Genomic DNA, 9,574 nt, shown 5'->3' with positions numbered 1-9,574 from the left:
CTCTGCTCCTCACTGCGTGCAGGCCAAGCCCGAGGGGTGGGTTAGGGTGGGCAGGCCCCGGTTAAAGGTGGGCAGCAGAGGCCACAGCTGGAAGCTTCGAGGCACAGGAATGCCTTGGTGTTGGTGCCTGGAGTGGGGCAGCAGACAGCACCCCACCCCGTAGCGCCCATCCCCCACCAGAGCCACCAGCTTCTGCGGGAAACGTGGGGTCCGGGCTCAGCTTCTCCTGGCTGCATCTGCCGCTCGCCGCTTGCTGGAGAGCCCGCCCCGGAGGAGGGGCCGTCTCCGCCCCACCTCCCCGCGGCCTCCCTCCCTGTCGCCTGGCTGCGCCGGGGCCGAGCGCCCCCTCCTATCTCCCCCTTCTCCTCCCAGCGCACCCCGCCCGTGAACGCATCGCGAGCCCCTCCCGTTGCGCCGGGCTGGGGGACTCGGCCGCCCCCGCCCCAACCGGGAGGCGGCGGCGGCGGCCACCCAAAGCTGCAGTGGGGACCGAAATCCGAGGCCCGGTGGCGGCCCTGCCTCTGGACCGGGCACGCGGGGTCTGTGCCTCTGAGCCCCTAGCCCAGGGCCGCGGTGCCCGGCCTTGCCGCGGGCTAGAGAAGGTAAGGGCAAGTCTGGGGCGTGCTGCAGGACTGCTCTTGGAGAGGCCATGCAGGGAGGACCTCAGCCGCTGCCTCCTCGCCTTTTTCCTTATTGCCCTCCTGAGGCCGCGGAGCCGCCAGAACTGGGAGGGATTTTGGGCAGGGCAGGCTCCAGGCAGCCAAGGGGTTAATTTCAGGAATTAAAATCAGAACGGGTTTGAGACCAGGCTTCCCCTCCCCCCTCCCGCCTGTCGCTGCCTGAGCCTTGTTGGGGGGTGGGGGCGGGCTCCAGAAAAAACCCGCTGGGACTCTGGACCTTGGAGAGGGAGAAGGGGGAGTGCCCTGGAACCCCAGCTCTCTCCACCTGCTGGTGATGGAATGGGGGAGGATCTTGGTCCCGAGGCCTGGCTGGGCACCTGTACGGGTGTCTGTGCGTGCCGGTGTGCACGTGTGACTGTCCGGAGGTATTCATATGTGTGCACGCATGTTTCTGCCTCCCCACACCCTATTACCTGCGTAGATGATTGTGCCGACAGTGTCTCTTGGAGCTCAACTCCATCGCTTTGCATGCGTGTGTGATACTGTGCCTGTGTGCACTGCTTACAGCCTGTCTGGAGAAGAGTGAGGCCTGCCCCCTCCCTTTGGTTGAGCCTGCGGTGAGGGGCTCAGATGGTTTTCCGGGTGTGGGATCCAGGTGCTGGAGCCTGTGTGTGTGACCTTGGGAGGCGTGTGCATGTTTGCAGGACCACAAGGAGGGGGTGCTTAGAACAGAAAGGCAGTGTGTGTGGGGGTGGGGGGGGCAGGAAGAAGACTGGCCGCGGTGACTCCCGTGGGTCTTTACCAGGTTGGGTGACTGTTCAGCAGGCACTCAGTTTGGAGTTACAGCTGCAGGGCTAAGGCCCGGGCCTAGGAGGGTTGGGGAATTTAGAGGCAGGGCATTCCTTTATTCTCCACCCACTGGGCCATAATGGGGGTATAATGTGGACACCTCCAGCTGCCTCCTCATCCTCAGAATGCCTCCACCTGCTGGTGGAGTCCTCTTGAAAACACCTGGTTTAGAGCTTTGGTTTGGGCTTCTAAATCCATCTTAGACCACCCAAACCTTTCTTCCCCTTGTTTGACTCCTGCCTTCCCTGCTTCTTTCCTGCATGTGGATTTTACATGGAAGGGAAGTGCTCTGGGCCCTGAAGGCCAAGTGAGAGGGAGAGAAGATGCCATGGGTAGGTCAGGCAGGAAGTTGGGAGCCAGATGGGGAAAGTCACAAAAACCAAACTGCTAGCTTTCCACTTTAGCCTGATCTGAATTTCACTGGTGGGACAGGGGACAGAGATCTGTGACATACAGACTTTTGTCCCTACGCTTAGATGTACCGGCTTTTAGGGAGAGTAGGGGGTGGTGAAGGTTGGTATCTTGCCTCTGAGGTCCCTAGACCTTCTTTCCTCTCATAATGCTTTATGTATATTTAACAATTATTCGCTGAGTGCCAGTATGGGTCCATCATCCTATGAACATTTCAGGATTGGTACGGACATCCCACTCTTCAGCCAGAAGGAACATAGCATAGAGCAGGAGTCAGTCAGGAGGCGCTGTGTTCAAGTTCTAGCTTGTCAGGGTTTTAGTTACTCACTACTGTATAACAAGCACCCACAGGATTTAGAAACTTTTGAATAGCATTTGTTTGCTTGCTTATTTTAGTGAGGACACTTGAACTCAGGACCTTACACATACTAGGCAAATGATCTACCACTGGGCTTAAACTTGCAGCCCTCCTGTCTCCCAGCCAGCTAGGAAGCTAGGATTCTAGGCATGTATCAACCACTAGCAGTGACACTATTCCTCATGGTCTGTGAGTTGCCTGTGACTATGGCTACGGGATGTGTAGATGTCACTTGGAATTACACACAGCCTCTCAAAGTGGCCTCTCAGCCCCCAGGGTCTCTTTCCACAGTGGCCTTAGGTAATTCTACACAACTGGGATCCAGCAGTTGGGTCCCAAAGCTCTCTGTGGGGGAATGTTCTAGGATGACAAGTCTTGATGCACTTGTCACCTTGGAACAAGTCAATGTACTTGTCAACTACTTATCTGGCTTCAGCTTGCATGAAGCTTGATGATGTCCAGTCAGTGGGAGAGGACCACCTAAGGGCAACACTAGAAGGCTTGATTTCATCAGAGGTCCTCACACAGCAGCAAATTTGTTACAGGTATTTCCTGGCCACGGGCAAGTGATCTGACCAATCTGAGCCTTCGCTTCTTCATTCCAGCACAGAAGCATCCACCCTGGGAGCACTGTTGTGAGCATGGTGATGTACCCAAAATAATTGGTTCAGACATGGGTTCAGTACTTTATTATTAAACTTCAGGCACCTGCGTGAGCCTGGCTTTGCACATTGAACTGGGCACATGACACAGACTGATCATGAAACCTCAGAGCTCAACCAGAGCAAACTGTGGGGATGAGAAGACCCAGTAAGCTCTGACCTCTTTGTAAGTGACTGGAGAGCCATTGTGCTCTACAAGGTCGTTCTTGGATTTATTTATTAACCAGTTTGTCTAGCTGCATGTGGTAAATGTTGAAGACTGACTTTGGTTGGGCACTGGGGAGATGGCTCAGCAGTTGAGAGCACTTGTTACTCTTGAAGAGGGCCTGTGTTCAGTTCCCAGCACCCACATGGTGACTCAGAGCTGTCTGAAACTCTAGCCCCAAGGGGTTCATGCCCTCTTCTGGTTAGAATTTTAGATGGTGCATGTACATACATGCAGGCAGAACACTCACACACCTAAAACAAAAACAAATCTTTCCCAAAAATCATTTTAGAAAATTGCTTTGGCTGCTTGAACTTTAACTTATTCGCAATTTGGTGATTCCTCTGGTAGTGTACTGACGGACACTGTGAAGATAGCCATTTGCAGTGTTGCTGCCTGTAGTGTGTAAGAAGGGGGTCCAGCTTATGTGCGTATTGATGATCCCAGCTTGTGGGACCTGTCTTTGAGAGTTTATAGTAAGGGAGGACTGTGCTATGAGGGGACTTGAGGTGGAAGAGGGTGTCAGGGACAGGCTTATGGAAAAGGTGGCATTTGAGCTGGGTCTGCAAAATAAAGTCCCAAAAATGGAGCCCAGCATGGGCCTAGATGAAGGTATGACAGCCCAGTGCTTCCCAATGGAGTAGAACCCTCATGGGGCTCACTGGCAGTTTGTGTGGAAAAGGAGCAGAGACAAAAGCTGGTGCCTGCAAAGCCAAGAGCTGGTCAGATTCAGCCACCCTTAAAGACAGGTGTGGCAGGTGTACTTCACCTCCAAGCAGATGGGCTGGGGATATAGCTCAGTTTGTTCAGTGCTTGCCTAGTGCACAACAAATCCTGAGTTTCATTGCTACGACTATCCCAGCACTCAGAGGTGGAGGCAGAAGGATCAGAAGTTCAGAGCACCCTTGGCTTCACAGCAAGTTTGATACCAGCCTGGGCTGCATAAGAACATACCTCAAAGAAAGGAGAGAAGGCCGTTCTTCAGAGACTATTTTACTTATTCTTCGGTGTATGTGTGTACATGTGTGTACACATGTATATGTGTTAATCTTTTCTTCACTTGTTCTTCACCTCATTTTTTTTTTCAGCAGACAGGGTCTCTCACTGAGCTTGGGGCTCACTAGTATGGCTAGGCTGGGTGGCCGCTGAGTTACAGGGAACCTCTTGTCTCTGCCTTCCCAGTTCTGGGACAATAAATGCACACTGCCACACTGAACTTTTTGTGTGCACTTCTCCACAGCCCCTATTTACATCATCAGTGACATACATATCTGGGCTGATATGGCAAAAAGCTTCAGAAGTCATGAGCACTGTAGGATGGGTTACTTACAGTCCCCATAGATGAGGATAGAGATCCGAACTGCGGCAGTGTCTATTGGAAAAGGAAGAAGGTCGACTTTTCTGATAGTGTGTTTAAGGGCAGAGCGTGATTGCAGCCACTAGTTGAGTCGCTGTCCAGGGTGCTGAACAGACAACAAGGCTCTTAGTTAAATTGGGAACTGTTAAGAAAGGCAGGTTTTATAGTGTGTACAATGGTATTCAGAGTTTAGTGTTAGCTACTTTAAGATTTTAGCTACCAATATTGAAAAAGAACCCATTTCAATCTTTTTCTTGTTCATCTTTTAAAAAATTATTTATTTATTATTTATTACAATTTATTCACTTTATGTCCCAGCTGTAGCCTCCTTCCTCGTCTCCTCCCAGTCCCACCCTCCTTCCCTCTTCTCCCCCATGCTCCTCTCCTAGTCCACTGAGGGGAGGTTCTCTTGGCCCTAGCCTATCAGGTCTCATCAGGACTGGCTGCATTGTCTTCCTCTGTGGCCTGGCAAGGCTACACCCCCAAGGGAGAGGTGATCAAAGAGCTGGCCACAGAGTCCAGGTCAGAGACAGCCCCTATGCCCCTTACTAGGGAATCCATTTGGACACTGAGCTGCCTATGGGCTACATCTGTGTAGGGGTTCTAGGTCGTCTCCATGCATGGTCCTTGGTTAGAGCATCAGTCTCTGTAGCACCCCCCCCCCTTTGGCTCTCTTGGTCTTATGGAGCTCCTTTCCCCTCTAGGTCTATCGCCCCTTTCTTGTTTGCTTTTCGAGACAGGATTTTTCTGTATAGCCCTAGCTGTCCTGGAACAAACTCTGTAAACCAGGCTGGACTCAAACTCACAAAGATCTACCTACCTAGGCCTCCTGAGTGCTGGGAATAAAGGCATACACCACCACTGCCCAGAGAACCCATTTCATTCTTTACTGATTTCTTTTAAACTCACTTTGTGTTTAAAAGGCGGGAGAGGGGAGGAGACAAGGAAGGAAGGGATCCTCAGTTTCAGGCCCAAGGCATTATGTGTATCTGTGACCCATGGAAGAAGGTCATCTCTTAAGATGTCCATTGTCTCCTATCTTAAAAAATGTTCCTGGATTCTCCCGCACTGCCTCCTTCCCAGCACAGGAAGCTTATGTCCACTCTGTGCCTTGCCTTACACATACCTCAGCCCATAACAGCCAGGCTCATTAAAACAGCCCTCTCAGCAGTCCCCAGTGGGCCCTCCTCTGCTCCAGTCCTATGTGGGCTTGCCCACTCCTTCCAGAGTGCATCCACTCCTCCCCAGGTTCCCTGCCTGGACTCTTGTTCCTGCTGTTGGTTCTCGACAATTCTTTGATCCTCCTCTGTCTGCTGTCTCTTGGAGGTTCCATCTTCCTGTCCGCCTCCTTCTCTTCTTTCTTCTTGTTGCCACCCTCAGCTTTTTTGTCCATTATCATTTTTAAGAAAATGTGTAAGTTTGGGGCTAAGAGATCGCTAAATGGTTAAGAATGCTTATTGCTCTTGCAGAAGACTCAGGTCTGGTTCCCAGCACTTACCCACATGGCAGCTCATAAACATCTGTAACCCTAGGTCTGGGGATCCGATGCCCTCTTCTGGCCTCCAAGGATACTTCGCACACATGGTGCAGTGGTACGTATTCAGGCAAAATAGAAAGAAGTAAGCCTAATTTTTAAAAATGCTTCAGCTAAAACATTTTTGAGACATGTTTTTATGTAGCTTCCGCTGGTCTCAAACTTGCTTTGTAGTTGTGAATGACTTTAAACTTCTGATCCTCCTGCCTTTCACCTGAAACTCCTGGGGTTACAAGCATTGACACTGTATCTGGCCAGTAATGTAAATTTAATATTTAAAAATTTTACTCATGTGTTTTGTGTGTGGCTGCACACAACTGGATGTGCATATGGACAACTTGTGGGAGTCCATTTTATCTTCCCACCCTGAGGACTCTGGTTACCAGGATTGTGGCAAATACCTTTACCCACCGAGCTACCTTAGTGTCCTCAAAAATACATTTTTTGCTGCAAAATAGGTACAAATGACTTTCTTCTACTTTGTATTACTATTACTATTACATGTGAAAGTATATTAAGTGTTTTGCCTACATGCCTGTGTGTATGTAAGCACTACATGTGTGCCTGGTGCCTGTGGAGGCCAAAAGCATGCTTCAGATACTTCTGGAACTGGAGTTACAGATGGTTGTGAGCCTCCAGGTGGGTGCTGAGAATCGAATTCTGGTCTTCTGGAAGAGTAACAAGTACTCCTAACTACTGAGCCATCCCTTCTGCCCCCATTTTTTTTTTGTTTGTTTGTTGTTGTTCTTTTTTTCCAAGTCAGCGTCTCACTCTGTTGCCCTGACTGGCCTGGATCTTGTAAACCAGGCTGCCTCTGTCTCCCAAATGCTGGGATTAAAGGTATGTACCACTACACCCAACTCTTTTAGTTGTGTGGATGTCTTCAGGTCAGAGAGATCAGTAGAGCCCCTGGAACCACAGTTAGGCGTGATTATGAGCTGCCTGAATTGGGTCCTCTATGTGTGTGCTCTTGACCAAAGAGGCTCTGTTCATCATCATACTCTTTTTACCATATCATCTTCTATACAAGCTTGCCTCAGGAGATCACTAGCTACTTGGATAAAAGGACTGGATCTTGTCTGTCAGTGTGACCCACACATACCTAGCACAAAGCCTGGGTAGTGCCTGGCACTGAAGAGGTACTCAGCAAGTGTACATAGCATGAATTCATGTTTAACTACAGCTTAGGTGAGAAAGTGTAGGCTTTGGTTGATTAGGTGAGGAAAGCGTTTCATTGTGACAAGTCCAATTTATTTTTAATTACATCATTTATTCATGTGTGTGCATGCATGTATACATGTGCTGTGGCCTTAGAATAGGGAGGTCAGGGGACAACTTGAACATTAATTCACTTGGGGGCTATAGAGTTGGCTCAGTGGTTAAGAGCACTGGCTGCTCTTCCAGAGGACCCAGGTTTAATTCCTAGCATCACATTGCAGCTGACAACTCTCTGCAGTTCTTCAAGTTCCAGGGGATCCAACACCCTCACACAGACACACTGCCGGTAAAGCACCAATGCACATAAAATAAAAATAAATAACATTAAAAAAATAAAGTCAGTCCTCTCTCTCCACATGTGGGTCTTGAGGTTCAAACTCAGGTTCAGGCTTGGTGACAAGCACCTTTTATCTGCTGTGCCATCTTATCAGCCCCCAATATTATTTTAAACAATAAAAGATCTGAACATTCCCTGTACCTATGAAGAGAGACGATGAATGGGTCGTGGGCATCCAGGTTAATCTTCACCTTCAGCTCTAGGTTCTGCTTTGTTGGGTGATTGTATGTTTCTTCCTCCATGCACGGACTTTCTCTTTGTGGTGGGTCCATCTGTGCCACTGGCATCCCTTTTCTCACCTGTAGATCAGTAGCTATTGCACAAGGTCTTCAAAAAGCTTCATCCTAGCATGTGATCCCCAAAGGAAAAGAGGACTCCTCCATTTCCCAGTGACTGGCTCCATGTGAGGAATGGAGCCATCCCTAGGGCAGTCATTATGACCAAGGAAGTGGGACTAGGTCCTATGTCCACTTACTAGAAATATGGTAGACCTGCCAGAAGCACATGCAGTAGGAAGGAGCAGCTTGCCAAAAAAAAGCTGGATGCTACATGACCGCAGAGGGAGCAGATTCCTCTGCAGGAATCCCCAGGGTCCTGCAGGTAGTCGGTGCCATAAGTAAGATCAGCTATGCTTTTGGCAGTAGCAACAGGTGAGACTGTGGCCAGAGACCCTCAGCACCGGATTGAGTTGTCTTGTTTGGAGAGGTAAGGTGGGCCTATAAGCCTTAAACATAATAAGTAAATAATAAATAAATAAAATTCCTCTAGAGAGTTCAGCCTGTAGAATCCTAGCTAAAGAAAACCTTTAAGCCGAGCTTGGAAAGAAAGGAGCCCTGATAATTGGCATTTTGGATGAGAGAAGTAGTCTGGCCATGACAGGAAGGTAGGGGCAGGTCTCAGGACTGCAGTGGTTGTTAAGGAGGGAGAAGAACACAAATGAGAATCTCGCACTCTTCTCCCTCCACGTTCAGAGTACAGACTAATCTAAAAATACATGATGAAACTTAAGTTTTTTCTCATCCCACACTCTACCTTCCATTACTTTCCCCCCTTTTTTCTTGTGTGTGGAGGAGTGTGCATGTGTGTTTATTTTTGCATGGGTAGCACTCACATCTGTATGAGTACACCATGTGATGGTCCACAGTTGATGTTAAGAGTCACCCCCATCTACCTTCACCTCAGTCATTGAGGCAGAGTCTATCAAGCAGACCTGGAGCTCTATTATGCCTTGCTGTGTCTCATAGTTGAACTTGCTTGGGGAAACCCCTGTCTCTGCTTTCTGATGCTGGAGTTACAGGCAGGCTGCCGTGTCCATTAGGCATTTGTGTGGGTTTCTGGTAATCTGGACTCTGGTTTTTCATACTTGCCCAGGTAGCACTTAAGTATGAGCCATCCTGCTAACTCTTCATCATCTGGGTTGCATTCAGAGAAAGCTTTATGCTCATGAGGAGGTGTCCAAATCCAGATAGGACTATTCCCAAGAGCAAGTCATAGTCCTCTCTCAAGTGCAGTAGATAGAGGGCAGCTGTGAGGTGTGCTGGGGTAAAGAGCTAATGGGTTATCAATAGCCACACTTCTTATCCACCTTGGTGCTCACCCATGGGTCTGATTCTCCCTCCCTGTTTTCTTGGAGCCTGGCTAGTAGGAAGGCTGAAAAAGTGTTCTTCAAAAGTGGGAACAGAGAGACAGAACCACATATAGGAAGTTGCTGCACTTAGCTGGAACAGACAGGTACACAGAACAGCCCTGCTCTGCTCCAGCTGTGTATGTGAAGTTGGAATCTCCAGGCCCACTGTTATGGACAAAACACTACTCACTCCAGATGGGGAGCCAGCAACACATAAACGTATGGATACCACCAAAATTCAACTTGGTGACCAATGAGTGTTATTGGACTTGGATGAGAGGAGACTTAAAAGACAGAAATGACTCAAAAGACTGCTTTACCAAGTCCCCCTTCCCCCCCCAGTATGGATGACAGCTCACAAAAGCTGGAAAACTGGAGTCAGCTACACAGCCTGCA

General features: G+C 49.3%; 1 protein-coding gene across 4 annotated transcripts in view; it reads left to right on the top strand.

Moving 5' to 3' along the window:
• Window positions 1–245: 245 nt before the first annotated feature.
• Window positions 246–9,574, top strand: part of Fbxo41 (F-box protein 41) — a 32,134-nt gene continuing 22,805 nt past the window's right edge. The window contains exons 1-2 of one of the 4 annotated variants that reach the window (XM_021634564.2): window positions 246–602; window positions 2,784–2,882. The gene's annotated coding sequence lies outside the window, so the exon portion shown is untranslated. Of the gene's footprint in view, window positions 603–873; window positions 1,046–2,783; window positions 2,883–2,947; window positions 3,067–9,574 lie in introns of those variants that run through there. The other 3 variants (XM_021634563.2, XM_021634565.2, XM_060383648.1) reach the window with 3 other exon arrangements.

This window comes from Meriones unguiculatus, chromosome 5 (assembly GCF_030254825.1).
Source record: "Meriones unguiculatus strain TT.TT164.6M chromosome 5, Bangor_MerUng_6.1, whole genome shotgun sequence".
In the NCBI taxonomy this organism is placed as follows: domain Eukaryota; kingdom Metazoa; phylum Chordata; class Mammalia; order Rodentia; family Muridae; genus Meriones; species Meriones unguiculatus.
Note: the sequence above shows the minus strand (reverse complement) of the source record. Positions and strands in the feature narration are given on the sequence as shown.